This window comes from Eschrichtius robustus, chromosome 5, assembly GCF_028021215.1.
Source record: "Eschrichtius robustus isolate mEscRob2 chromosome 5, mEscRob2.pri, whole genome shotgun sequence".
NCBI classification, from domain to species: Eukaryota; Metazoa; Chordata; class Mammalia; order Artiodactyla; family Eschrichtiidae; genus Eschrichtius; species Eschrichtius robustus.
Genome location: NC_090828.1, coordinates 44,795,495 through 44,822,358, shown reverse-complemented (window position 1 = coordinate 44,822,358; position 26,864 = coordinate 44,795,495). Strand labels below are relative to the sequence as shown.

Below are 26,864 nucleotides of genomic sequence, written 5' to 3'. Positions count from 1 at the left end.
TAGGTGCTGCTGCCGACGACGACGGGACAAAATGGCAGGAGGGGGCGGCATTGTCTGAGAAGCCCTGGCTTCTAGGATGGAGGTAACGGCCGCTGCAGTTTGGGAAGCTGACGGTGGGGATTAAGGGCGATGCGAGGAGATCTGGAGGGAAAGGAAAGCCTCCCAAATTGCCCATTTTTCTCGCTAGGTTACGGCTTGGCCGGGAAGAGGGAGGATTCTTAAGGTGTGATCCTCCCAAAGTGCTCTTGAGATCCAAGGGCCTTGCTTAGCATACCACCCTCGGCTATAGGACAGGGGTGACGCCGAACCCATGCGGTGGTGAGGCCTGAAGGCCCCTTTGGATGGACCTTTCGCCTTGTGTGGTTCCGCCATGTGTGGTCCCGCAGTGCCTACGAGGTTTCAAATATTTAACGTACTGAAAAGTGTTAGACCTGAATTCAGGTGGATAGATTTTTGTTGTTATTTTCATTGGCTGTTTGATTCTCGATGATCGTATCCACATTTTGTGGCTTCAGACTGCAGGAATTGCAGGCCGTTCCACTGCAGCCTATGTTTCTTAACTACGAATGTAAATATGATCTAGACCCAAGGTGACTCACTAACTTAAAAACCGACGTTGCCAAGCAAATTAAAAATACCAATAATGATATTAAGGTATTTAAGTGAACTAGACTTGTTCTTGAAATTAATTCTATATTAATTTTGGCAAACCAGTGTTCTTGGATTCATAGTTGCTAAAAAGAATCTTTGAGGTGATATAATCCAAACAATTTTACAGATGAGGAAATAGAACCCAGAATAGTTAACTGTGAGTTGCCTGAGTACCCACAGCTGATCTAGTACTTTACCAGTTCCACTTCAAATGTTGATATTACCATAAACAAAACAAAGAAGGGTAAGTACTGAAAGAAAAATCATACATTTTACTGCAAACCAAATAAAAAGTGACTCAAGATTGTCAATTACTTCTCTTCATAAACATGAATAATTAAGTGACCTATTAATTTATTCTAGATCTTTTGGTTGATCTCACCTAGGCTTGAAACATTTTTAATCTTCAAAACCTTCATTGTTTTCAGTAATGCTAACAACACAGTACTGAGCGCTCTCCACTTCTGCCTTGAGATTGCTTTCTCTGCTTGCTTTTTTTTTTTTTTAAATGTCTAGTCAGGTATTTTGCTCATTTTTATTTTTATTTTTTTATTTATATTTTATTTATTTATTTTTGGCTGTGTTGGGTCTTCATTGCTTCACATGGACTTTCTCTAGTTTCAGCTACTCTATTGTGGTGTGCAGGCTTCTCATTGTGGTGGCTTCTCTTGTTGTGGAGCACGGGCCCTAGGTGCACAGGCTTCAGCAATTGTGGCACATGGGCTCAGTAGTTGTGGCTCGCAGGCTCTAGAGCACAGGCTCAGTAGTTGTGGCACATGAGCTTTGTTGCTCTGCGGCATGTGGGATCTTCCCGGACCAGGGCTCGAACCTGTGTCCCCTTCATTGGCAGGCAGATTCTTAACCACTGCACCACCAGGGAAGCCCTACTTGCTTATTTTTTTAATCACACTTTTTAATTCCTCCTTAAACCACTGCAAATTAATGTAAAACTTTTTCTAGTTCTTAAAATCCTGTTTCAGTGGTTTTCAACTTTGAGCCACACTAGGAGAACCACTGCCCTATCCTATATCAAAGTTCCCCTAACAATCTCAGTTTCATTTCTTTTAGCCCATATTTTTTCATCTCTGCAATGAAGATGCTGAACTTGACCCTGAAGTGCACAGTTATTTCTAACATTCTGTAATTTTGTTTTTTCCTATTGTGTCATGACTATTCATTAGCAGGACCTGGAATGACCTAGTTTCAGTTAATTATCACTGTATTACTATTGACCATATTTAACTACTTCTGAAGAGGCCCATTTTTCCCCATAAAATCTTTTAAACTAATCAGTGGGGGGTGGGGAGTAGACTTCTTCCACCTTACTCAAATTGGACTCAGAATCACTATAACTCCCTCATCTCTATTTTAGTTGTATATTCATTTCTTTGTTTATTCAGTGACATTTATTGAGTGCCACACTCAGCGCTGAACACAATACAGAGAAAAGACATTCCTTGCCCTCCAGTTGAGAAAAATTATTGCAATGTAATATAAGTGTTATGAGAATATGTATCAATAGTATGTAGTACAGAAGTGTAGAGGGGCACACACTGCCTTGGAGAAACCTATGGAAGAAACTAGCAAGCTGAATCTTAAGGTTAAGGATTATCCAGGAGGAGAAAGAAAAGAAAGGTATTTCAGGCAGGAGGAATAGCATGTGCCAGTGCCTTGGTGAGTGCAAGGAATTCTACATTGCTGGATCTTGAGAAGTAAATGGAGATTGGAGTAGAATGATAGGCAGTACCTTGATCATAAAGGGTCTCATAGGCCTCTAAGTGGTAGATTTTATCCCAAGGACTGTGGGAAGCCAATAAAGTTTTTCAGCAGGGAAGTACACATTAAGGTTTAGAGAATACTTTAGCCAAGTTAAAAGCAGATAAGGAAAGCAGGCTATTTGAGGATTCAGACAATGTGAGTGATCCAAACAAAAAGAGATAATTGACTCTGTGGTAACAAATAGAGAAAGTCTATTTGATAGTTATTGAGGCCCTCATAGCCTTGTGGTGGTCTTCAGTTTAGATTCTCTAGGATAATGCCATAATAGAATTGAAGAAGAAAATGAGGTCTCTCTCCATTTGGCTAATTTGTGGTGATAATAGATTATTGGAAGAATGGAGAGTCATTTGCCTTTCTTGTCTACATAAGAAGTCAGTATAATTTCGGCTAATCTTTTTGTGTTCCTTACTCAAATTCAGTATCTTTTTAAAAAATTGTTAAATCCGGTGCTTAAATTTTAATTTAGGCTTGTGTAAGTGCCATTTGGAAACCAACCTAAAGTTTCTAGTTATACCTTAAATGAAGTAGTTTTATCTATAAAGGACTTAAACATTCATATGTAATTTTCTAGATAACATGACAGATACTTAACAAGATACTTAACAAGATAAAGTAATGGCTGGAAAATTTAAAATTATCTTTAATGTTGAACTTATTTGATTTTTAAGAACTTTCTCATAGGCATTTTAATTATGTTTTGTAATTTAGATCATAGAAATGAATGATGAATTAAGAAGAACAGGCAAGAAACTGTGAATGGATTGAACGTATTTTTGGAAGAAATGGTATGTTTTCAAAAGTTAGTTTTATTTCTTTAAAAAGAACATTTTTGTTTCTAAATTTGCTTTCATTTTATCTATGACAAAACTATGATGCTATCCTGCCTAAAAATATATTTTAAGTATTTCGCTAATAATAATAGTGAAAATTTTTTCCATGTGTCTTTACGTGTAAATAACTAAATGTATATAATGTACTTACCATCTATTTCAAAGTCCTTTGCACTTTTTTTGGTCTTTTCTTCTTAGCTTCCCTAGTCATATAAAAACTCATCAATCAAAAATTTTCCCCCATACATAGTGATGATCCTTGTTGTCCCAGATAAAAGCAAGATTAAAACACAAACCTTCACACATGTGGTTTCTAACTTGTCAAAGATTTTGTAGGAGCAATCAAGTTTTAGCTATTTTTTCCATTTAAAACCCAAATGAAATATACAATCCTTCTCTGCCCCCAAAGGTGAAGAAGAGTACTTCATATTTCCTAGGTTTCTTCAGATGACAAGTTTGAGGCTACTCTGTGTATACTAGTACAGTCAGCCCTCAGTATCCACAGGTTCCACATCTGCAGACTCAACCAAGCATGGATCAAAAATATGCGAGAAAAAAAATTCCAGAAAGTTCCAAAAAGCAAAACTTGAATTTGCCATACACCAGCCACTATTTACATAGCATTTACGTTGTACTTACAACTATTACAAAGTATTTACATGGTATTAGATATTATAAGTAATCTAGAGTTGATCTAAAATATACGGGAAGATCTGTATAGTTTATATGCAAATACTATGCCATTTTATATAAGGGACTTGAGCATCTTCTTGGATTTTGGGATCTGCGGGGAGTCCTGGAAATAATCCCCCACGGATACCGAGGGATGACTGTATATGAGTATGGCCTAAGTCAGCACTTCTCAAATTTTAACATGCATATGAATCTCCTAGGCATCTTATTAAAATACATGTCTGATTGAGTAGCTCTGGGGTAGGGTCTAATAGTCTGCATTTCTGACAAGTTCCCAGGTGCTGCTGGTTCAGGAACCATACTTGGGTTAACAAGAGTGCACATAATTTTTGGCCAAATGCTAGATTCTTGAAATAGAATACAGATATGTTTTTAATCCAAACATGCTGAAAGTCAAATAATCAGAATTGAGTGTGTTAATGGCTCTCCATTCTTGTTACGAAGACAGATTTAGGATGTCTTTTGGGACATCATTCTTTATAAAGAAGTTGGATTTATATACAGTTGTCCCTTGGTATCCGTGGGGCGGGGTGGGGGGGGGCGGGGGGATACCAAAATCCATGGATGCTCAAGTCCCATAGTGGGCCCTCTGTTTCCATAGATGTGGAACCTGCTAATACTAAGGTCTGGCTGTATGTTTATTGAAAAAAAGTCCCAAAAAAGTGGGCCTGCACAATTCAAACCTATGTTGTTCAAGGGTCAACTGTATTCTCAAAATATTGGTTTCCAAGTGACCACCATCAACTGTTCCCTTCTTATACACACAAGCCATCCCCTCATTAAGAGGTGGAGTCACTCCTCCATTCCCTTGAATCTGGGCTAGTTTTTGATTACTTTGATCATTAATTAGATTATAACAGAAGTGAGGCTATATGCTTTCCAAGGCGAAGTCATAGACGCCTTGCAACTTTCCTCCTGGCTCTCTTGAAACTTTCTCTGGGAAGGTCAGTCACCTCATAAGAAGTCAGCCTACCCTGAGTCTGCCATTATGTAAAAAAGTACAAGCTAGCCAGGTGAAGAGGCTGTGTGGAGAAAGAAATGCCTGACTAATGGGTTTCTAGTTGTTCAGCCATCCTAGCTCAGGTGCCAGATGTTGAGAGGAGACTCCTTTAGACAACTCTAGCCTCAGCTGCCATCTGATTATTTGAGGTACCCCAAGTGAGAACTGCCCAGCTGAGCTCATCAACCCCCAGAACCATGAAAGATAAATTGTTAAACCACAAAGTTTTGAGGTTTGTTATGCGGAGGTAGATAAACAGAACATTTATGTTACGCCAACTTGAGTGTTATTACCGAAATGTCATGTTGATCTTGCAAAATATGATCAGTATAGAGGTTGCAAATTCATCTGAAATTTTCACATAAATAATATTGCAGTCTAGGTTTTTTATTATAAACTTACTCATGTAATGTCTAGCATCTTATTTTCATTAAAATGTTCTAGTATTAAATAACTTATATTTGAGTCATGTTTTATCATCATGCCTTTGAGATTAGGGATAATATTGATTTAGAGGATTGTTTATTTATAGATCTGATTTTCAGCTCTTCCACATAATCACTAGAATTTTCCATTCTCACCAGTCGATACTGTCACCTATCCATGGGATCAAACTATGAGTGAGAAATAGATTAATGTTCTTTACTGAATATTAACTTTTCTTGTATCTTATATTCATGCCATGATTTGTCTAGATATTGTTCCCCACAATAGCTTCTTAAGGGGGCTTTATTTCTTTCATAAAAAATGATTTTAGTGACATGTAAAAACTTATTCATTCACTCAGTTATTACCAGATATCTATCAGAAACACCCTGGGAAATTCAATACACAGGGATTCAAAATTAAATAAAACATAATCTCCTCAGGAACATGTAGTCAGTTAAAAGAGAATAGTCCACACATAACTCTGTTAGAATCAATGCTGAATGAAAGGAATGAAAATGCAGGGGTGGTTCAGAATAAAGAAAAATCACAACAGCAAGGGTGATCAGCTTCATGAAGAAAATTGCGCTTGAGCTGGGATGTGGGAGTGGGGAAGTTTTCTTGTTTGCATGGGTTTTTTTTTTCACATTTCCTATGTTAACGTGAAATATTTTTACATTCTTTCATCACAGGTTATATTATATTAAGTGTACTTTAAAATTTTTTTAATTTAATTTATTTAAACTAAAGAAAAAGTTCACACATATCTTCAACCCCCAGCCCCTTGCCTCTTGCAACCACCATTGGTTTTCTGTATCCATGGGCTTGGTTTTTTGTTTTAAGATTACACATGTAAGAAACATCATACGTTATTTGTCTTTCTCTGTCTGATTTATTTCACTTAACATAATGTTCTCCATGTCCATCCATGGTTGTCTCAAATAGCAAGATTTCATTCTTCTTTATGGCTGAATAATACTCCATTGTATTTATATATACCACATCTTCTTTATCCATTCATCCATTGACGGACACTTAGATTGTTTCCATATCTTGGCTATTGTAAATAATGCTGCAATGAACATAGGAGTACAAGTATCTTTTCGAATTAGTGTTTTCATTTCCTTCATGTAAATACCCAGAAGTAGAATTGCTAGATCACATGGTAATTCTAGTTTTAATTTTTTGAGAAACCTTCTTATGGTTTTCCACAGTAGTTGCATCAGTTAACATTCTCACCAACAGTGCACAAGGATTCCCTTTTCTCCACATTCTTGCCAATACTTACTATTCCCTTTTGTCTTTTTGGTAATAGCCATTTTAACAGGTGTGAGGTGACATCTCATTGTGGTTTTGATTTGCATTTACCTGATGATTAATGACATAGATCATCTTTTCATGTACCTGTTGGCCATCTCTATGTCTTCTTTGGAAAAACGTCCATTCAGATCTTCTGCCCATTTTTTATTTTTAATTTTTCTTGAATTGGGGTATAGTTGTTTCACAATGTTGTGCTAGTTTCTGCTGTACAGCGAAGTGAATCAGCTATATGTATACATATATCCCCTCTTTTCTGGATTTCCTTCCCATTTAGGTCACCACAAAGCATTGAGTAGAATTCCCTGTGCTATACAGCAGGTTCTCTTTAGTCATCTGTTTTATACATAACAGTGTATATATGTCAATCCCAATCTCCCAGTTCATCCCACCCTCCCTTTCCCTGCCTTGGTGTCTATACGTCTGTTCTCTACATCTGTGTCTCTATTTCTACTTTGCAATAGGTTCATCTGTACCATTTTTCTAGATTTCTACAGATTTTTTAATCAGATTTTTTTTTTTTTTTTTTTGCTATTGAGTTGTGTTTTTTGTATATTTTGGGTATTAGCCTCTTATCAGATATATGATTTGCAATTATTTTCTCACATTGAATAGGGTGCCTTTTAATTCTGTTGATAGTTTTCTTTGCTGTTCAGAAGCTTTGATATGGTCCCACTTGTTTAGTTTGATGTGGTCCACTTGTTTATATTTGCTATTGTTACTTTTTACATTTGGTATCAGATTCAAAAAGTATTGCCAAGACCTATGTCAAGGAGCTTATTGCCTGTGTTTTCTTCTAGGAGTTTTATGGTTTCAGGTCTTATGTCCAAGTCTTTAATCCATTTTGAGTTAATTTTTGTGTATGGTGTAATTTAGTGATTCAGTATCATTCTTTTGCATGTGACTGTCCAATTTTTCCAACACCATTTTTTCAAGAGATGGTTTTTTCCCCATTGTTATATTTTTGGCTCCTTCATCATAAGTTAATTGGCCATATATGTGTAGGTTTATTTCTGGGCTATTCTGTTTCATTGATCTATGTGTCTGTTTTTATGCCAATACCATACTGTTTTAATTACTGATCTTTGTAATATAGTTTGAAATCAGGGAGCATGATGCCTCCAGCTTTGTTCTTCTTTCTCAAGATTGCTTTGGCTATTCAGGGTCTTTTGTAGTTCCATATAAATTTTAGAATTGTTTGTTCTATTTCTGTGAAAAATACCATTGGAATTTTGGTATGGATTGCATTGAATTTTTTATATTGCTTTGTGTAGTATGGACATTTTAACAATATTAATTCTTCCAACCAATGAGCATGGAATATGTTTCCATTTATTTGTGTCTTCTTCAATTTCTTTCATTAATGTCCTGTAGTTTTTAATATATTGGTTTTTCACCTCCTTGGTTAAATTTATTCCTAGGTATTTTATTCTTTTTGATGCAATTATAAATGGGATTATTTTCTTAATTTCTCTTTCTGATAGTCCATTATTAGTATAAAGAAACGAAACAGATTTTTGCATACTGCAACTTTGCTGAATTCGTTTATTAGTTCTAACAGTTTCTTAATGGTGTCTTTAGGGTTTTCTACATGTAGTATCATGTCATCTGCAAACAGTGACAGTGTTACTTCTTCCTTTCCAATTTGAATTCCTTTTATTTTTCTTCTCTGACTACTGTGCCTAGGACTTCCAATACTATGTTGAATGAAAGTGGCAAGAGTGGGCATCCTCGTCTTGTTCCTGATCCTAGAGAAAAGCCTTCAGCTTTTAACCATCAGCTTGTTAGCTGGGGTTTGTCATGTATGGCCTTTGTTATGTTGAGGTATGTTCCCTCTACCTCAGAGGGAACATACCTGAGAGGTTTTTTTAAATCATAAATGGATGTTGAATATTGTCAAAAGCTTTTTCTGCATCTGTTGAGATGATCATATAATTTTTATCCTTTATTTTGTTAATATGGTGTATCACATTGACTGACTTGCGGATGTTGAACTATCCTTGCATCCCTGCAATAAATTCCACTTGATCATAGTATATGATCTTTTTAACGTATTGTTGAATTTGGTTTGCTAATATTTTGTTGAGGATTTTTACCCATCAGGGTTATTGGCCTGTAATTTTCTATTTTTGTAGGGTCTCTATCTGGTTTTGGTATTAGGGTAATGTTGGCCTTGTAGAATGAATTTAGAAGCATTCCTTCCTCTTCAGTTTTTTGGAATAATTTGAGGGATAGGTATTAACTTTTCTTTAACTGTTTGGCAGAATTTACCTGTGAAGCTGTCTAGTCCTGGACTTTTATTTGATGGAGTTTTTGATTACTGATTCAGTTTCATTATTGGTAATTAGTCTGTTCAGATTTTTTTTTTTTTTCCGATTCAGTCTTGGAAGATTATATGATTTGGGGAATTTATCCGTTTCTTCTAGGTTGTCCAGTTAGTTGGCATATAATTGTTCATAGTCATATTTGGGCACTCTTTTTTTTCTTGGTAAGTCTAGCAAAAGTTTTATCAATTTTGGGTTTTTTTTCCCAAGAATTAGCTCTTAATTTCATCGATCTTTTCTACTGTCTTTTTAGTCTCTATTTCATTGATTTCTGCTCTTATCTTTGTTATTTTCTTCCTTCTACTAACTTTGGGCTTCATTTGTTCTCCTTTTTCTAGTTCTTTAAGGTATAACGTTAGGTTGTTTACTTGAGACTTTTCCTATTCCTTGAGGTAGGCATTTATCACTATGAACTTCCCTCTTAGAACTGCTTCTGTTGCATCCCATAAAATTTGGTATGTTACATTTCCATTTCCATTTGTATCAGAGTATTTTTTGATTTCTCTTTTGATTTTTTCCTTGATCCCTTAGTTATTCAGTATAATGTTGTTTAATGTATTTAATATTTAATGTTGTTAATGTGTTTAATGTGAATTTTCCAGTTTTCTTTGTGCCATTAATTTTTAGTTTCATACCATATGGTTAGAAAACATGCTTGGTATAATTAGTCCTCTTAAATTTGTTAAGACATGTTTTGTGACCTAACATATGAGCTGTTTTGTGCACTTGAGAAAAATGTGTATTCTGTTGCTTTTAGATGGAATGCTTTGTAAATATCTGTTAATAACTTGTCTAACATGTTGTTTAAGGCCAATGTTTTCTTTTTAATTTTCTGTCTGGATGATCTATCCATTGGTGTAAGTGGGGTATTAAAGTCCCCTACTATTATTGTATCACTATCAATTTCCCCCTTTAGGTCTTTTAATATATGCTTTATATATTTAGGTGCCACTACGTTGGATGCATAACTATTTGCATATGTTATATCCTCTTGTTGGATCACTCCCTTTATCATTATGTAATGCTCTTCTTAATCTCTTATTACAGTATTTGTTTTAAAGTCTATTTTAACTGATTTAAGAATAGCTACCCCAGCTTTCTTTTGGTTTCCACTTGCATGGAATATCTTTTTCCATCCCTTCCTTTTTAGTCTGCAAGTGTCCTTACATCTGAAGTGTGTCTCTGTAGGCAGCATATGAATGGGTCTTGTTTTTTTATCCACTCATCCAATCTGTGTCTTTAATTAGAGAATTTAGTCCATTTATATTCAGAGTAATTATTGATAGATCTGTGCTTATTGCCATTTTGTTTATTGTTTTCTAACTGTTTTTGTAGTTCCTCTCTGTTCCCTTCTTCTCTTACTTTTCCTTTGTGGTTTAATGACTTTCTTTAGTGGTATGCTTATATTCCTTTCTTTTTTGTGTGTGTGTTTACTATAGGTTTTTGCTTTTTGGTTCCCATAAGGCTTACATATAACAACTTATATCTATAACAGTCTATTTTAAGTTGATAACAACTGAAATTTGATCTGATTCTGAAGCTCAAAGTTGTTACTGTTCCCCCACCTCTACGTTTTATGTTTTTAAAGTCACATTTTATATCTTTTTATCTTGTGTATCCCTTAACTAATTATTGTAATCATAGCTTTACTACTTTTGTCTTTTAAACTTCATAGTAGCTTTATAAGTACTTAATTTACTACCTTTACTGAATATTTACTTTTCAGTGAGATTTATTCTTTAATATGTGTTTTTGTTACTAATTAGCACCCTTTCTTTTCAACTTAAAAAGTCCCTTTAACATTTCTTGTAAAGCCAGTTTAGTGGTGATGAACTCCTTTAGCTTTGGTTCTCTGGAAAACTCTGTATCTCTCCTTAAATTCTGAATGATAACTTTGTCAGGTATAGTATTCTTGGTTGGAATTTTTTTCTTTCAGCACTTTGAATATATTATGCCACTCCCTCTGACCAGCAATGTTTGTGCTGAAAAATCTGCTAATAGTCTTATGAGGGTTCCCTTGTATGTAGCAAGTCATTTTTCTCTCACTTCTTTTAATGTTTCTCCATGTCTTTGATTTTTGATATTTCAATTATGTGTCTTTGTGTGGTCTCTTTGGGTTCACTTAACTGGCCAGTTCAAGATGGTGATGATATAGGAAGATACTGAACTCACCTCCTCCCATGGACACACTGAGTCTACAGCTACATATGGAATGATTTCCTCTTTAAAAAACCCTAAAGACTGACTGAGTGACAACTCTGCACCAGGCAGACAAGAAGAACACCACATCAAAATGGGTTGGAGAGGCTGGGACACAATCTTGCTGTCAATCTCACCCCCTGTGTGATGACCCACAACTGGAGGGAACTCAAAACCCACAGCTTCTCTCTGAGGAGCAAAGGGTTCAACCCCAAATGGAGTTCCCCAGTTTTTAAGACATGTGCTTGAGAGATGACCCCCCATAACATCTAATTTTGAAAATCAACAGGGCTCACATCCCGAGACCCACATGATGGTAGTGATCTGAGAAACAGCTCTTAAAAGGCTCATGAACACAGATTCACCACCCCAGGGCCCAGCTCAGAGGAAGCTAGCTGATTGTGCCTAGACTTAAAGTGAAGGAGGCTCACCTGCTTATATTAAAACCTTGGCCTAAGGGGCAGGCATCTAATTTAACATACACTTCTATGAGCCTGCTGGAACACTCTTCCCGGCTGGAGACTTGCGGGCACCATCTTCATGTTCTCCCTTTGCCATGCTTCACAGAGCCAGTATCTCCCAGGAAAAAAGCCTTTACACATGTCTGGTGCCCTGATTTTTGGCAGCTGCCATGCAGGGCATGCCTCCTGATCACCTGGCTCTGGAGGCCAGGGGAGCTTGCATTTCTAGACACATGGGACTGTAATTAATGGTGTCACTCAAAAAGGAGCTCATACCCCTGTCTGGTGTCCTGATTTTTATGACTCCTACCAGGAGACATCTCTACATTGCCTGGCTCTGGTGGCCAGTGGGGCTTATACTCACAGGTCCCACAAGACTGTAACCAATGGAGGGAGAGTTCTTAAACAGCTATCATCTCAGGGCACTTCAAGAGGCTACAGACCCAGAGCTAGGTCTTTCTGTGAAGGAGATCTATTAGCTAAATATCATAACTATGGCTGGGTGGGGTAGGTGGGAGGGGATCGGGGCAGGCTTCTAATTAAACACACATCTAGGGGCTGACTGTAATCCTTCTCAGAGACCTCGAAGGGTGGATGCTATCTTCACACTCACCCTCTGCCAAGCTCCAGAGCACAGCGTTGCCTGGAGGGGAGCTTTACAAATGTCTGGTGCCCAGTTTTTGTGGCTGATGGCTTGGGAGACACCCCTTGATCGCTGGCTCTGGTGGCCAGAAAGCCTGGCATTTTAGGGTCCCACAAGACTGCGGCAATCAGAGGAATGGTTCTTGGCAGGCTACCACCACCAGGACACTGCACAGACAGCAGACTGAGGCATACACCCCCAGTCTTTCTGTAAAGGAGGGCACTTTGCTTTTACTGGAGCTTCATACTGAGGGGCAGACCTCAGGTTTGGCACACATTTATTGGCCTACAGAGCTGCTCTCAAGGAACATAGGCTGTGGATGCTGTCTTGACACTCCCCTGCTGCCTTGTTCCCACTCACCAGTGTCTCCCAGAAAGTAGTTTATGCATTTGTCTGGATCTCCAATTTTTGTGATTGCTGCCCAGGGACCACCTCCAGATCATCTGGCTCTGGTGGCTGGTAGGGCTTAGACTTGTGGCCCCTCAGGACAATATATATTTGCATACTTTTAAAAGTTGCTGCCTGACTGTCTGGCTTCCAGTCAGCCTGAATCTAGGTGCTGAGATCCTCCCCTAGGGACACTGACAGGTCTTGGCATATCCTCAACAACTAGGAGCTATTAAAAACATAATAGGCTGCTTGGACAAACACAAAGGGTTGAGAGTCAACCAAGAGTTGGGACAGGGCTGAACAAAAGTATTCATTTACATGAAGCTACTCCTTCAAGACTGGGAGAGGTGGTTGTTTCATCTACTGTACAGAAACCAACACAGAGAGTCACGCAAAATGAAGAAGCAGAGGAATATGTTCCAAATGAAAGAACAAGGTGAGTCTCAGAAAAAAACCTTAATGAAACAGAGATAAGTAATTTGCCTGTTAAAGAATTCAAAGTAGTGGTCATAAAGATGCTCACTGAACTGGGGAAAAGAAGGACAGAGTGGATGAACACAGTGAGAACCTCAACAAAGAGATGGAAAATGTAAGGAAGTATCAAATAGAAGTCACAGAGCTGAAGAATACAATAACTGAGCTGAAAAATACACGAGAGGGGTTCAACAGGAGCCTAGGTGAAGCAAAGAAAGGATCAGTCAACTTGAAGACGAGACAGTGGAACTTACCTAATCACAGCAGTGAAAAGAAAAAAGAATGAAAAAATGTGAAGATAGTTTAAGGGACTTATGGGACAACATGAAATGGACTATCATTCTCATAGAGCTCCCAGAAGAAGAGAGAGAGAAAGGGACAAAAATCTTATTGGGAGGAATAATGGCTGAAAACTTCCCTAACTTGGGGAAGAAATAGACATCCAGATCTAGGAAGCCCAGAGAGTTCCAAATAAAATGCATGTTCTTTAATTAGAAATCAAAGAAGATATTTTAGACATAGGGTAGAAAAGGATAGAGATAGTAGAGATGAAACATGTTAGAATTATGACTTAGAAAGATTAACTGTGGCAGCCAGGTATGACATTCTTTGTATGAGAGAGAAAGTCAAGTTCAGTTAGAGGCCTGTTGCTGTAGTCAGAACACAAATAATGCATGAATTAAGGCAATGACCTTGGAAATTAAAAGGAGGAAAAAAGATAAATGGAAATAGACTCAACTGAACTTAATGCCTAATTATGTACATAGATAGACAGACAGACAGATGGATAGATGATCAGTGCATCTTAGGCATTACAGCCGACTCAATTTGAGTCTGTGCATAAATTATAGTACCACTAGGGAAGGCTACGTTATGTAGAAGGAGCACTGGTGAAAGAGTGATGGTGCAATAAAAGTAACTCTCTCAGAAAATGAACCTGTTTGCCATATAAATGTATCCTTTATACATTAGGAAATAGAGCAAAAATGACTTTAGATGCTTTTAAAAATAAAAATTAGTATGACCACTCATGTCTTATTAAAACAGAATAAACACTTCTAACATCGGATACTTATACTGAGAGTCTTTGAAAGATAAATGAACTTTGCACCAGCTTAAGGGTAGATAAAAATAATTTTTTCCACATTGTAATACAATTATGAACAAATATTCAGTGTAATCTCTCTGAACATCATAGTGCCCCTTAGAATGAATATTCATAGCTTTTTTTTTAAACTATTTTGCTTATATCATCTACAGGTAGAATTGACATCCACATCTTTTGGGCATCCCCAAATAAAATCTTCTTTTTTGAATTAGAACCAAGAACCAAAGCTCAGTCCTTCAACGATACTTGAGGCTCCTGCATCAATTTTAGATCCATTTCTTTTCATATCACTTCATATGTTCTCCTTCTTCTACTAACCATACCAATTCAATTTTATTTGTATAATCCTGCTTCTACTTTTAGTTTTCCTCCTAAATTGTTTCTTATGCCTAAATTAGTCTCCTTTTCCTAATGTGAAAGATTTTGGCATCTCTCCTTGAATTGCCTCTCTTTCATAATATTTTATTTCAAATGTCAGAAAGGTTTATGCTTTCCCTATAATGTGATTTATATTTTTTAAATTTAAAAACCACATTTAAAAACTTTCTTAATCAAAAGAACCAATTGAAATTTAGAAAATTTAGACTCAAATGTAAAATACTGAATATTAAACATTAAAATTAATATTAAAAATCTCAGTACTAGGAATTCCCTAGTGATCCAGTGGTTAGGACTCCACACTTTCACCAGTGAGGGCCTGGGTTCAATTCCTGGTTGGGAACTGAGATCCCACAAGCCATGCGGCATGGCCAAGAAATTAAAAAAATAAAATAAAATAAATTAAAAAAAAAATCTCAGTACTGAATTTCAGTCAACTAAGAGAACAACACTTATGAGGGGAAAAAAGAAGTCTCTGCAAGAGGAAAGAAAAGGTGGACTTGAACACCATTTATTTCCAAAAAGGATTTTCAGTGGGTTACAGTTGAAGAACAAATGGAATGAGATCAAAACCATTAACGCAGAAAAAAATATTCAAATTAAATAGTAAAGGAAAGAGAAAGTGGAAGAATACAGAAAAGACAAAATGAAACTAATCTGAGTGGAGAGCTACAGGCAGAGTCAAAAGGAAGAAAGGAAGAAGCCCTAGAGTTGGGGGAAACTCTGTTGTTTGATCACCACAAAAGTTCTTCCCTCGTTTTCTCCTCCTCACTCATACTTTATGGGACAATGCACTAATAATTATTCCCACTGTCTGGACATCCTTCAGCTGGCCAAAATCTCCTTTTTTTTTTTCCCCCGAAACAGTGACATAACTCCTGTACCCTACCACTTGTGTATAGTCAATGCTTGGTATACTTAGTATTAAAGTCACTAAGTATTGTGACTTTCTTGGGGTTAGTTTTACCTGTTTATCTATATCACCTAGAGTTGTGCCTAACCTAGAAGGGAATCTACAGTCTTCTGTAAATTTGAATGATGGCATTTTATTTAGCTCTCTTTCCCTTCAATTTCAAATCTGCTGATATTGACAAACCAATACTAGTCTTACTCCCCATGCAAAGGAGAGTCATGGGAAATAAAATTAAAAGTTCATTTGGAAACAGATTTTGAGGGGCCCTGAATATAAGGCTAAAGATGTTCAACTTTGGTAAGAGCAGCTGAAAGCTTTTGAGCAGGAAAATAAAATAATCAGAGCTGTACTTTAGGAATATTAGTTTAAAATTGTGTTGAAAATGAATTGAAATGAGTAAGAATAGAGATGGGGAGGTCAGTTGAAAAAAAAAGTCAAACTGCTAAATTTCCATTTATGTTATGTCTAAATGTCTTAGTCATCTCATGTTCGTTATGTTCATTCAACATAGAAGAAGAAGAAGTTTCTTTAGGAGAACTTGAAGAAGAATTTGACATTCTTGAGGTGTAAAAATATATTATTTCTAAACTTAAACTCAATCAAAGTAAAATTTTAAAGCATATATTTTTATTTTCCATTTTCTAGTTCTAATATTTGCCAGTAAAATATGTTAGTGACTTTGGAGGATGACAAAACCATACTTAACAAGAATGTTGAGTTTATGGTGCACATGGACAAAAAGATGCTTTAAATTTATTTAATTTTATCTTGATTTTCATAACAGCAAATATTCTGATGTTTAGCCTGGGGGAAAATGCATATTTTGTTATCCTTCTTTGTAGGTATTGTATGTTCCTTATACTTAACTGCTGTCCCTGTACTTTCTCCTGCATTCCACATGGGCCTAAATATTTCCAGATAACCTCTTGTTTTTTCTCTCTTTCCCAACCACCAAATATACTTCCTTTTCCCTTAATTTGGTTGATCCTGGCTAAGTGTTAAAGGAAAAGGAATTAGATTGAAAAAGTATATCAATGTGAATGATATAAAGATGCATGAAGGGGGAAAAACTATAATGTGAGTGACTTGGATATTTGGATTTTAAAAGGAATTAGTTGCCCTGAATTAATCTCTAATTGATTGAATTTCAGGCAGTTTAGGGATATACATTTTTTGGGGAAACTACCTACTCTTTTTTTTTAAATTATTAATTTATTTATTTATGGCTGTGTTGGGTCTTCATCTCTGTACGAGGGCTTTTTCTAGTTGTGGCAAGCGGGGGCCACTCTTCATCGCGGTGCTCGGGCCTCTCACTATCGCGGCCTCTCTTGTTGTGGAGCACAGGCTCCAGATGCGCAGGCTCAGTAATTGTGGCTCACGGGCCCAGTTGCTCCGCGGCATGTGGGATCTTCCCAGACCAGGGCTCGAACCCGTGTCCCCTGCATTGGCAGGCAGATTCTCAACCACTGTGCCACCAGGGAAGCCCCTACCTACTCTTATATACATTTTAAGACTACCCCTAATACTACATTTTTCTTTTCCTTAAAGGAAGAAGAAACAGAAACTATAAGTGAAGATGGTAGTTCAAAAGAAGTACATGATAATGTCAGTGAAATATATAAATTGCTTTTAAATTTATAACTTTTATTCAAATATAAGGCACATATGTTCTATATTTATGAATCAATAATACAGTATAATGTAAGGCTGTGGGCCTTGGAGTTGGACAGCTTCAGGATTGAATTCCAGCTCTGTTCATTACTAGCTATGTTACTATAGACTGTTTAACTTCTATGTGCTTCCTCTGTGTTGTATAGAGGTAATATTTACTTTGCAGAGATTTGTAAAGATTAAGTGAGAGGAAATGTAAAGCATCTAGTACAATGCCTACCACATAGTAGATACTCAGCAATTATTAGTGCCCATCCCTTATATCTTTTCATCTATTTCTGAAGGAAATTTTACATTAAAAAAAAATACAGCATTTTAAAAATGCTCGGTCTGTGCACCTAAGTATAACAAATGTATATCATTTTTGGTAAGTTACTCATCATAACAGTATCTATTCAGATGCCATCTTAATGATTAGATACTGACAATAATACTATGAATTTATAGTTAACTTTTTATTAAGCTAATGAAAGAGAGCCCCTGCATAGTTAAAAATAATTTATATTTTCTTTGAAGTTTGTTTTAGAATACGGATATTTTTGGTCTGATTATTTATAGTTCTTCAAAGAAAATAATGAGAACATTTTGAAGGTCCAACCCAAGCAACTCTGGAAATTTATTACATTTCTTTCTCCTTTTCTTCTCAAATTCTTCTCTCACTCACAACTCCATTTTAGAAACAGGTTACATCAACTGTCAATGACACAAAGTATCTTTCTAAGGTAGATCCCAAACTCTTGTTATTGTAAGACCTACTTGGGGTGGGTAAGTTTTATATATTTCCTGGGGCATATAAGTAATTAATGAAAGCTCCTATTCCAGCTTCTCCTTGTTTTGAATAAACAGATCATCTTTATTTCAACAAAAGCTTTAAGTGGCTGACAGTGTTGAAGAATTTGAAAGTTATATGTTTCCCAGAGATTTTACCATATCCTCTTTAGAACTCAGAATGGAATGAAATAGAAAAGTTAGAATAGGGACTAAAGCTCTTCGATGGTTCAGGGTAATAATAAAATAGCTAATATTCATTTAAAACTTACTATTTGCTAGATTCTATTCTAAACCATATATATGTGTGTATTTATCTACCTACCTATCTATCTATCTATATATAAATATATATACACACACACACACACATATAAATTAACTCAGAGAACTAGGTGTTGCCTGAATTGTAAGTACAGCTTATAGGTGACTTGAAATTAAAATGAGGACTGCTTTAAAAAAAGGCATCTCCACAAACATGTGCATCTATATACATGTAATCACTATTACACATTCCACGCAATCTCCCAAGTCAGGGTTATGAGAGCCATTTTGACACCTCCCTGATGATCTTGTCAGTTCTACTTCCTAAAATCTCCTGAGTCTCTTTTGTCTTCTCAGCCTCCAAGGCCACCGCCCTAGTTCAAGCTCTAATCACTTTTGGCCTCAACCATTTTAAAAAACTTCTAATCTCTTTTCCTCTAGTCCTAGCCACTTCTTGTCCATATTTCATGTTGCTACCAAAGAATCTTTCTCAAACAGAAATCTAATCAAATCACTCGCTTGATTATAATCAGTTACAAGTCAAATTTCTTAGCATGATATATCAAATACTTCATAGTCTGGCCTCTGTATCTCTTTTCAGCCTCATTTCCAATCATTTTTTCTCTAATACCCTGAACTTTGAAGTGCTAAATTACTTGAAGCTTTCCAGAATAAACCTGTTTTTCCTGCTTCTCTATATATTCCTCTCTTTGGAATACGTCTCCAATTTCCTGCTACCTAATTCCTGCTCTACCAAACGTCAATCCAAGGCCACCCATCAAACTTTTACTTATTCTTATCCTTCAAGACTCAGAATTGATGTTAATTCTTGAGAATTAATTTTTGGTCTCCCTGAGCAAATTGAACACTCACTCCTTGATGTGTTTTAATAGCAACTGTATATACTTTTACCATCCATGCTATCTCATTTATTTTTCACATTATATACTTTTTTATATATAGATCCTCTCTCTGAATACTATCTTTCCTTCATTTTCCCATGACCATACTTTTTTCTACTATATAAAACTATATAAATAGATTTCTATATAATACTATATATTTCACATATAATATTGTAATGTATAATATATTAAGTCTATGTGTCTATGTTCCTTGTTAGATTTTGACACCCTGGAGGGTAAGGCCATCTTTTGTTTTTATCTTTATATGTCTTATAACATCCTGGTGTATTGAAGTCACTAAATGAAATTTTACTTATTCATTTGACAGGTGTTTGTTGAGGGCTTTTGTATACCAGGAGCATTCTAGATGCTGACACAATAGCAGAGAACAAAGCACACCAAAGTCCTGGCCTTCATAGACCTTATTATATTCTATGCTTAACGATTGTATAATTAATGTAAACTTGCTAATATCCATTCATGAAGCAGAGTTTGCTCTTTGTGTGTGTGAGGTCGTTTATTTATGTTCCTCTAAATATTAATCTGAATTATTATATTCTAAATGTTAATCTGAATTAATGCTATTATATTCTTTTTTTCTTTTTTTAATAGTGTACGAACACCTCAAAAAGTCTCCCTCAGGAGTATCTCATCAATGACAGATGAAGAGGTTAGGATTAAATTAACTGAGAAATTTGTCAACTTTCAGGGACTAAATGACAGAAGAGTACAATTTTTATTAATAGTTCACTATAAAATAGTTTTATAAGAATTTAAGCTACTCTTCTGACTTTTTCCTTAGAATCCCAAATGCTTTCCTTATTTTTATGTGTTTGTATATTTCTAAATATTATTTATGTTTCACAAAAGGAGAGCAGCCTTAAACTGTATGTACAGTTAAGAGAGGGATTATTTACTACTGCTTGGTGGCACCTTATGGAGGTTGCTAGAAATTCTCCTGAACTTTATATTTGTTAATTAATTATTTCTAACATGTAAAAAATAATAGACTCTTTTGTGCTCACCACGTAGGTTTAATAAAGTTAGCCATATTTTCTTTAGCATTACCTACCTGGTAGCTTATTAGAAATGCAGAATCTCAGTACCACCCCTACCCTCAATCCTATTGAATCAGAATCTGCATTTTAACAAAATTCCCAAGTTATTTGAAACTTTGCTGTAAATCTTTTTAAAAAGAAAGATATATTTCCAGCTAAACTCCTCCATTCCCACCCTATTCCCCTCCCTCTCTCACAAAAGGTAATAGCTATCCTAAAGATGATATGTATTCTTCCTGTCCATATTTTTATATTTTTGTCACATAGGTTTGTATCCCTAATTATATATAATACATGAGCACACACACTGTTTTTAAACTTTATGAAAATATATAAACATAGATTTTTTCTGCAACTTTTTTCACTGAACAGTATATTTGAGGTTTATCCATGTTTTGCTACTTAGGAAATTCTTATCTGCCCCAGTGTTATCAAGATTTTCTTTCACGTTTTCTTTTAAAAGTTTTACCACTTTGCTTTTCATATTTGTCAGAGGCACCAGACAATTAAGAAGATGATTTTATTCAAACTTTTACAGTAGGAACAATGTTCATTAGTGAGGAACATCTCAAAGTAAATGAAGGGGGCTTGGGGTTTTATAAAGACGGGTAAGCAAGGAAGTGATAATCATTGAGGGAGGGTGGAGGTGGGTCATAGCAAGAATATGTGAGGGCAGTGTGGCCTTCTGTAGTTAGTCAGTTCTGGAAACACAAAAAGGTAAAGGGATTTCTCAGCTATCACTCCTTTTAGGGAACACAAGGCTCAGATAAAGTTCAACATTGTAACACTTAAGAATTGAATTCATCTAGAGTTTATTTTGTGTATATTCAAATATTTCTCTTGTTATCATATGGATTGTCATTTTTCATTTATCCTAATGATATTTATTATTACAGAGGTCCATCCTTTCTCCACTGATTTCTGAATTTCCTATTCTGTTTCATTAGTCTGTTTGTCTCAGAGTTAGTAAATAGTTTTTAGTTGTTATAGCTTTATAAAGTAAATCTGTTCTAAATGTTTTTGAAAGGAGTATCCAGTTGTTGGGTGCAGAGTTATACACACACACACACATACACCCCTTCATTAGATCAGTCTTGTTAAATTGTGTTGTTGACACAAACATACATGAATTTTTGTTTGTTTGTTTATTCTGTTAGTTACTGAGTACTGAAGGAGGCTGTTAAAATCTTGCACTGATTGTGGATGTTTTTCCTTCTGGTTCTGTCCATTTGTACTGTATGTATTGTGAGGCTATGTTATTAGATGCATACAAGTTTAGAAATGTTTTATGTTGCTGACTAATGTCTTACATAATACTCTTTATAGCTAGAAACAAATTTTGCCTTTAAATTTATTTCATTTGATATTAGTATAACTATGCCAACTTTTTGTTTCATTTTGTTAATATTTGTGGGCATTTTCCGTCTTTTTTGACCGTTTCTGTGTCCTTTAAAAAATCCTTTTATCTGGACTTTTGTTGTTGTTAAGTCTGAAAATCTTCTTTTAACTAGAAAACTTTGTCCATTAACAGTGGTAGTAATTATTGATATATTTAGCATATATGGTATTATATGTTTTTTCCCATCTTATTTTTGTGCTTTCTATTTGTCCTGCTTTTTTCTGTTTCTCTCTCCCTCTCACTGTAACTTCTATAGATTAATTGAAGTTCTTTGTTTCTTTTCCTTGTTTCAGTGGGAGGTTTTTATTCATTTGTTTTCCTCCTGTACTAATTTGAAAGTTATATTGTTTCTATTTTTGTTTTCCTGCCTAAAGTACCTCTGGAAAATCTACATTTAGATATACAGTAAGCCATATGGCTTAGAATAGAGGATAGAGCTGAAAATTCATACTTGAAGTGATAGTTGTATAAGTGAAACCTTGGGTGTAGATAATTTATTCAAAGATTATACTGAGAGGGAGAAAATTTGGAATTAAATTTATTTAGAAAATAAGAATGGAACCCTAGCCAACACTAATATTTTAAGGAATAGAATGAAACCATAAAGATTATTGAGAAGAGGCAGCCAAAGAGATGTTGCAGAGTCAGGGGAGACTACAGTGGTCTCAGAAGCCAAGGGAAATGATAATTTCAGGAAGGAGGGAGAAGTCAGTATTAAATGCTTAAGAGAGGTCGAGTAACATAAGGATTGCAAAATATCCTTTAGTTTCAGCAGTTTAGATTGTTGGTGATCTTAGCAGGAGCACTTTCAGTAGAGTAGAAAAAACATATCTATTATAGTGAGCTGGCAAGTTTATGAGAAAAGAAAGAAGAGTGTACACATGAAGTGTTACATGATGAAGATAAAGTATGTTAGCTAAAGTGGGATATGAAGCCAAGTGAGAATTTTTGTTTTTAACATGTGAAAAAAAACTTTAAACATATTTATATATTAGGAAAGAGTCATAGAGAAGAATGGGTAAAGGTGCAGAAGAGAATCAATTTTTTCTTTTTCTTTGTTTTTTTTTAAATTAATTTTTATCAGAGTATAGTTGCTTTACAATCTTATGTTAGATTCTTTCTGTACAGTAGAGTGAGTCAGTCATACATATACATATATCTACTCTTTTTTAGCTTTCCTTCCCATTTAGGTCACCACAGAGCACTGAGTAGAGTTACCTGTGCTATACAGTAGGTTCCCATTAGTTATCTATTTTATACATAGTAGTGTATATATGTCAGTCCCAGTCTCCCAGTTCATCCCACCCTGCCCTTCCCCACCTTGGTAACTGTAAGTTTGTTCTCTGTATTTGTGACTCTATTTCTGCTTTGCAAATAAGTTCTTCTCTACCATTTTTCTAGATTCCACATATAAGTGATATTATACGATATTTGTTTTTCTCTTTCTGACTTACTTCACTCTGTATGACAGTCTCTAGGTCCATCCACGTCTCTGCAAATGGCACTATTTCGTTCCTTTTTTAATGGCTGAGTAATATTCCATTGTATGTATGTACCACATCTTCTTTATCCATTCCTCTGTCAGTGGGCATTTAGGTTGCTTCCATGTCTGGGCTTTTGTAAATAGTGCTGCAGTGAACATCAGGGTGCATGCATCCTTTCAAATTATGGTTTTCTTCAGATATATGCCTAGGAATAGGATTGCTGGGTCATATGGTAGCTCTGTTTTTAGTTTTTTAAGGAACCTCCATACTGTTCTCCATGGTGGCTGTACCAATTTACGTTCCCACCAACAATGGAGGAGATTTCCCTTTTCTCCACACCCTCTCCAGCATTTATTGTTTGTAGATATTTTAATGATGGTCATTCTGACTGGTGTGAGGTGATACCTCATTGTAGTTTTGATTTGCATTTCTCTAATAATTAATGATGTTGAGCATCTTTTCATGTGTTTGTTGGCCATCTGTGTATCTTCTTAGGAGAAATGTCTACATAGGTCTTCTGCCCATTTTTTGATTGGGCTGTTTGTTTTTTGATATTGAGCTCCATGAGCTGTTTGAATATTTTGGAGATTGATTCCTTGTCAGTTGCTTCATTTGCAAATATTTTCTCCCATTCCAAGGGTTGTCTTTTCATTTTGTTTATGGTTTCCTTTGCTGTGCAAAAGCTTTTAAGTTTAATTAAGTCCCATTTGTTTATTTTTGTTTTTATTTTCATTACTCTAGGCGATGGGTCAAAAAAGATTTTGCTGTGATTTATGTCAAAGAGTGTTCTGCCTATATTTTCCTCTAAGAGTTTTATAGTATCCAGCCTTACATTTAGGTCTTTAAGCCATTTTGAGTTTTATTTTTGTGTATGGTGTTAGGGAGTGTTCTAGTTTCATTCTTTTACATGTAGCTGTCCAATTTTCCCAGCACCACTTATTGAAGAGACTGTCTTTTCTCCATTGTATATTCTTGCCTCCTTTATCATAGATTAGGTGGCCATAGGTCGTGGGTTTATCTCTGGACTTTCTATCCTGTTCCACTGATTCATATTTCTGTTTTTGTGCCAGTACCATACTGTCTTGATTACTGTAGCTTTGTAGTGTAGTCTGAAGTCAGGGAGCCTGATTCCTCCAGCTCTGTTTTTCTTTCTTAAGATTGCTTTTGCTATTCAGGGTCTTTTGTGTTTCCATACAAAGAATAAAATTTTTTGTTCTAGTTCTGTGAAAAATGCCCTTGGTAATTTGATAGGGATTGCACTGAATCTGTAGATTGCTTTGGGTAGTAGAGTCATTTTCACAATATTGATTCTTCCAGTCCAGGAACATGGTACATCTCTCCATCTGTTTGTGTCATCTTTGATTTCTTTCATCAGTGTGTTATAGTTTTCTGAATGCAGGTCTTTTGCCTCCTTAGGTAGGTTTATTCCTAGGTATTTTATTCTTTTTGTTGCTATGGTAAATGTGATTTTTTCCTTAATTTCTCTTTCTGATCTTTCATTGTTCGTGTATAGGAATGCAAGAGATTTCTGTGCATTAATTTTGTATCCTGCAACTTTACCAAATTCATTGATTAGCTCTAGTAGTTTTCTGGTGGCATCTTTAGGATTCTCTATGTATAGTATCATGTCATCTGCAAACAGTGACAGTTTTACTTCTTCTTTTCCAATTTGGATTCCTTTTATTTCTTTTTCTTCTCTGATAGTTGTGGCTAGGACTTCCAAAACTCTGTTGAATAAAAGTGGCAAGAGTGGACGTCCTTGTCTTGTTCCTGATCTTAGAGGAAATGCTTTCAGCTTTTTGCCATTGAGTATGATGTTAGCTGTAGGTTTGTCATAAATGGCCTTTAAAATGTTGAGGTAGGTTCCCTCTATGCCCACTTTCTGGAGAGTTTTTTTTTATCATAAATGGGTGTTGAACTTTGTCAAAAATTTTTTCTGCGTCTACTGAGATGATTATATGGTTTTTATTCTTCAATCTGTTAATGTGGTATATCACATTGATTGATTTGCATGTGTTGAAGAATATTTCCAACCCTGGGATAAATCCCACTTGATCAGGGCCTGTGATCCTTTTAATGTGTTGTTGGATTCGGTTTGCTGGAATTTTGTTGAGGATTTTCGCATCTATGTTCATCAGTGATATTGGCCTGTAATTTTCTTTTTCTGTGATATCTTTGTCTGGTTTTGGTATCAGGTTGATAGAGGCCTTGTAGAATGAGCTTGGGAGTGTTCCTTCCTCTACAGTTTTTTGGAAGAGTTTCAGAAGGGTAGGTGTTAACTCTTCTCTAAATGTTTTATAGAATTAGCCTGTGAAGCCATCTGGCCCTGGACTTTTGTTTGTTGGAAGACGTTTTTTTTTCCAGCTTTAGCATGCTTTTATTTACTTGGTTCAATTCGTTATTTTTAACAACAAAATAAGCACCTGTCAATCACCACTCACAACACAGCTAAGTCCTTAACAATAATTACCATTTGTTATAGTCCTTCCCACCATAGCATCTCCAAGCTTATGCTCAATATTACCTTGCTTTCCATGTTGTATAGTTTTATTGTATCTATTCAAATTCCCATAATGTATCTTTATTTTATTTGCATTTAACTGTATTCAAAGGGTATCATACTGTATACAGTGTTTGGGGACCTATTTTTTATTTTTTTACTTAATATTATTTCTGGTACCTTTTTAAACTGCATATTCTACTGTGAAGACCCATCCATATTTTTCATTTGCTCATTCTCTTGGTTGCATCATCATATTCCATGGAGTATGATGGAACTGTAGAGTACATTCTACAGTTTATTCACCCGGGTTCCTATGTTGGCATTGGGTTGCTGTCAGGGGTGTGCTCTGGTGAATGGCACTGGTTTTTTAGTCCACTCAGGCTGCCTATCACAGACTACCACAGACTGGGTGGCATAGAGAAATTTATTGCTAATAGTTCTGGAAGCTGGAAGTCCAATAACACTAGGACTTAACACAAGGCACTAGCAGATTTGGTGTCTGGGGAGAGCCTGCTTCCTGGTTCATAGACAGCTGTCTTCTTGCTGTGTCCTCACATGGTGTGAGGTGAGGAAGTTCTTTGGGGTCCCTTTTATTAGGGCACTAATCCCATTCATGAGGGCTCCACCCTCATGACCTGATCACCTCCCAGAGGCCTCACTGCCTAACACCATCAGATTGGGGGTTAGGATTCAACCTAACCTAATTTAACCCAATTTAGGGGGACACAGACATTCAGTCCATAGCAGTGCTGCTCTGAACATGTGTCCTATTACCCAGGGGTGAGGACATCTCTTATGCACGTTGTTGGAAGATTTTTAATCACAGTTTTAATTTCCATACTTGTGATTGGTCTGTTCATACTTTCTGTTTCTTCCTGGTTCAGTCTTGGAAGGCTGTATCTTTCCAAGAATTTGTCTATTTCTTCTAGGTTGTCCTTTTTTTAAAAAAATTTTTAAAATTTTTGGCTGCGTTGGGTCTTCATTGCTGTATGCGGGCTTTCTCTAGTTGTGGTGAGTGGGGGCTGCTCTTCGTTGCAATGTGTGGGCTTCTCATTGCAGTGGCTTCTCATGTTGCACAGCACAGGCTCTAGGCACACAGACTTCAGTAGTTGTGGCACGCGGGCTCAGTAGTTGCGGCTCATGGGCTCTAGAGCGCAGGCTTAGTAGTTGTGGCACACGGGCTTTCTTGCTCCACAGCATGTGGGATCTTCCTGGACCAGGGCTTG

General features: G+C 36.1%; 1 long non-coding RNA gene across 2 annotated transcripts in view; it reads left to right on the top strand.

The window, feature by feature from the left end:
• The window catches only part of LOC137764817 (uncharacterized), a 159,172-nt gene continuing 132,308 nt past the window's right edge, over positions 1–26,864 (top strand). For both annotated transcript variants that reach the window (XR_011074069.1, XR_011074068.1), the window contains exons 1-2: positions 1–82; positions 3,139–3,215. This is a non-coding gene — a long non-coding RNA (uncharacterized lncRNA). The remainder of the gene's footprint in view (positions 83–3,138; positions 3,216–26,864) is intronic.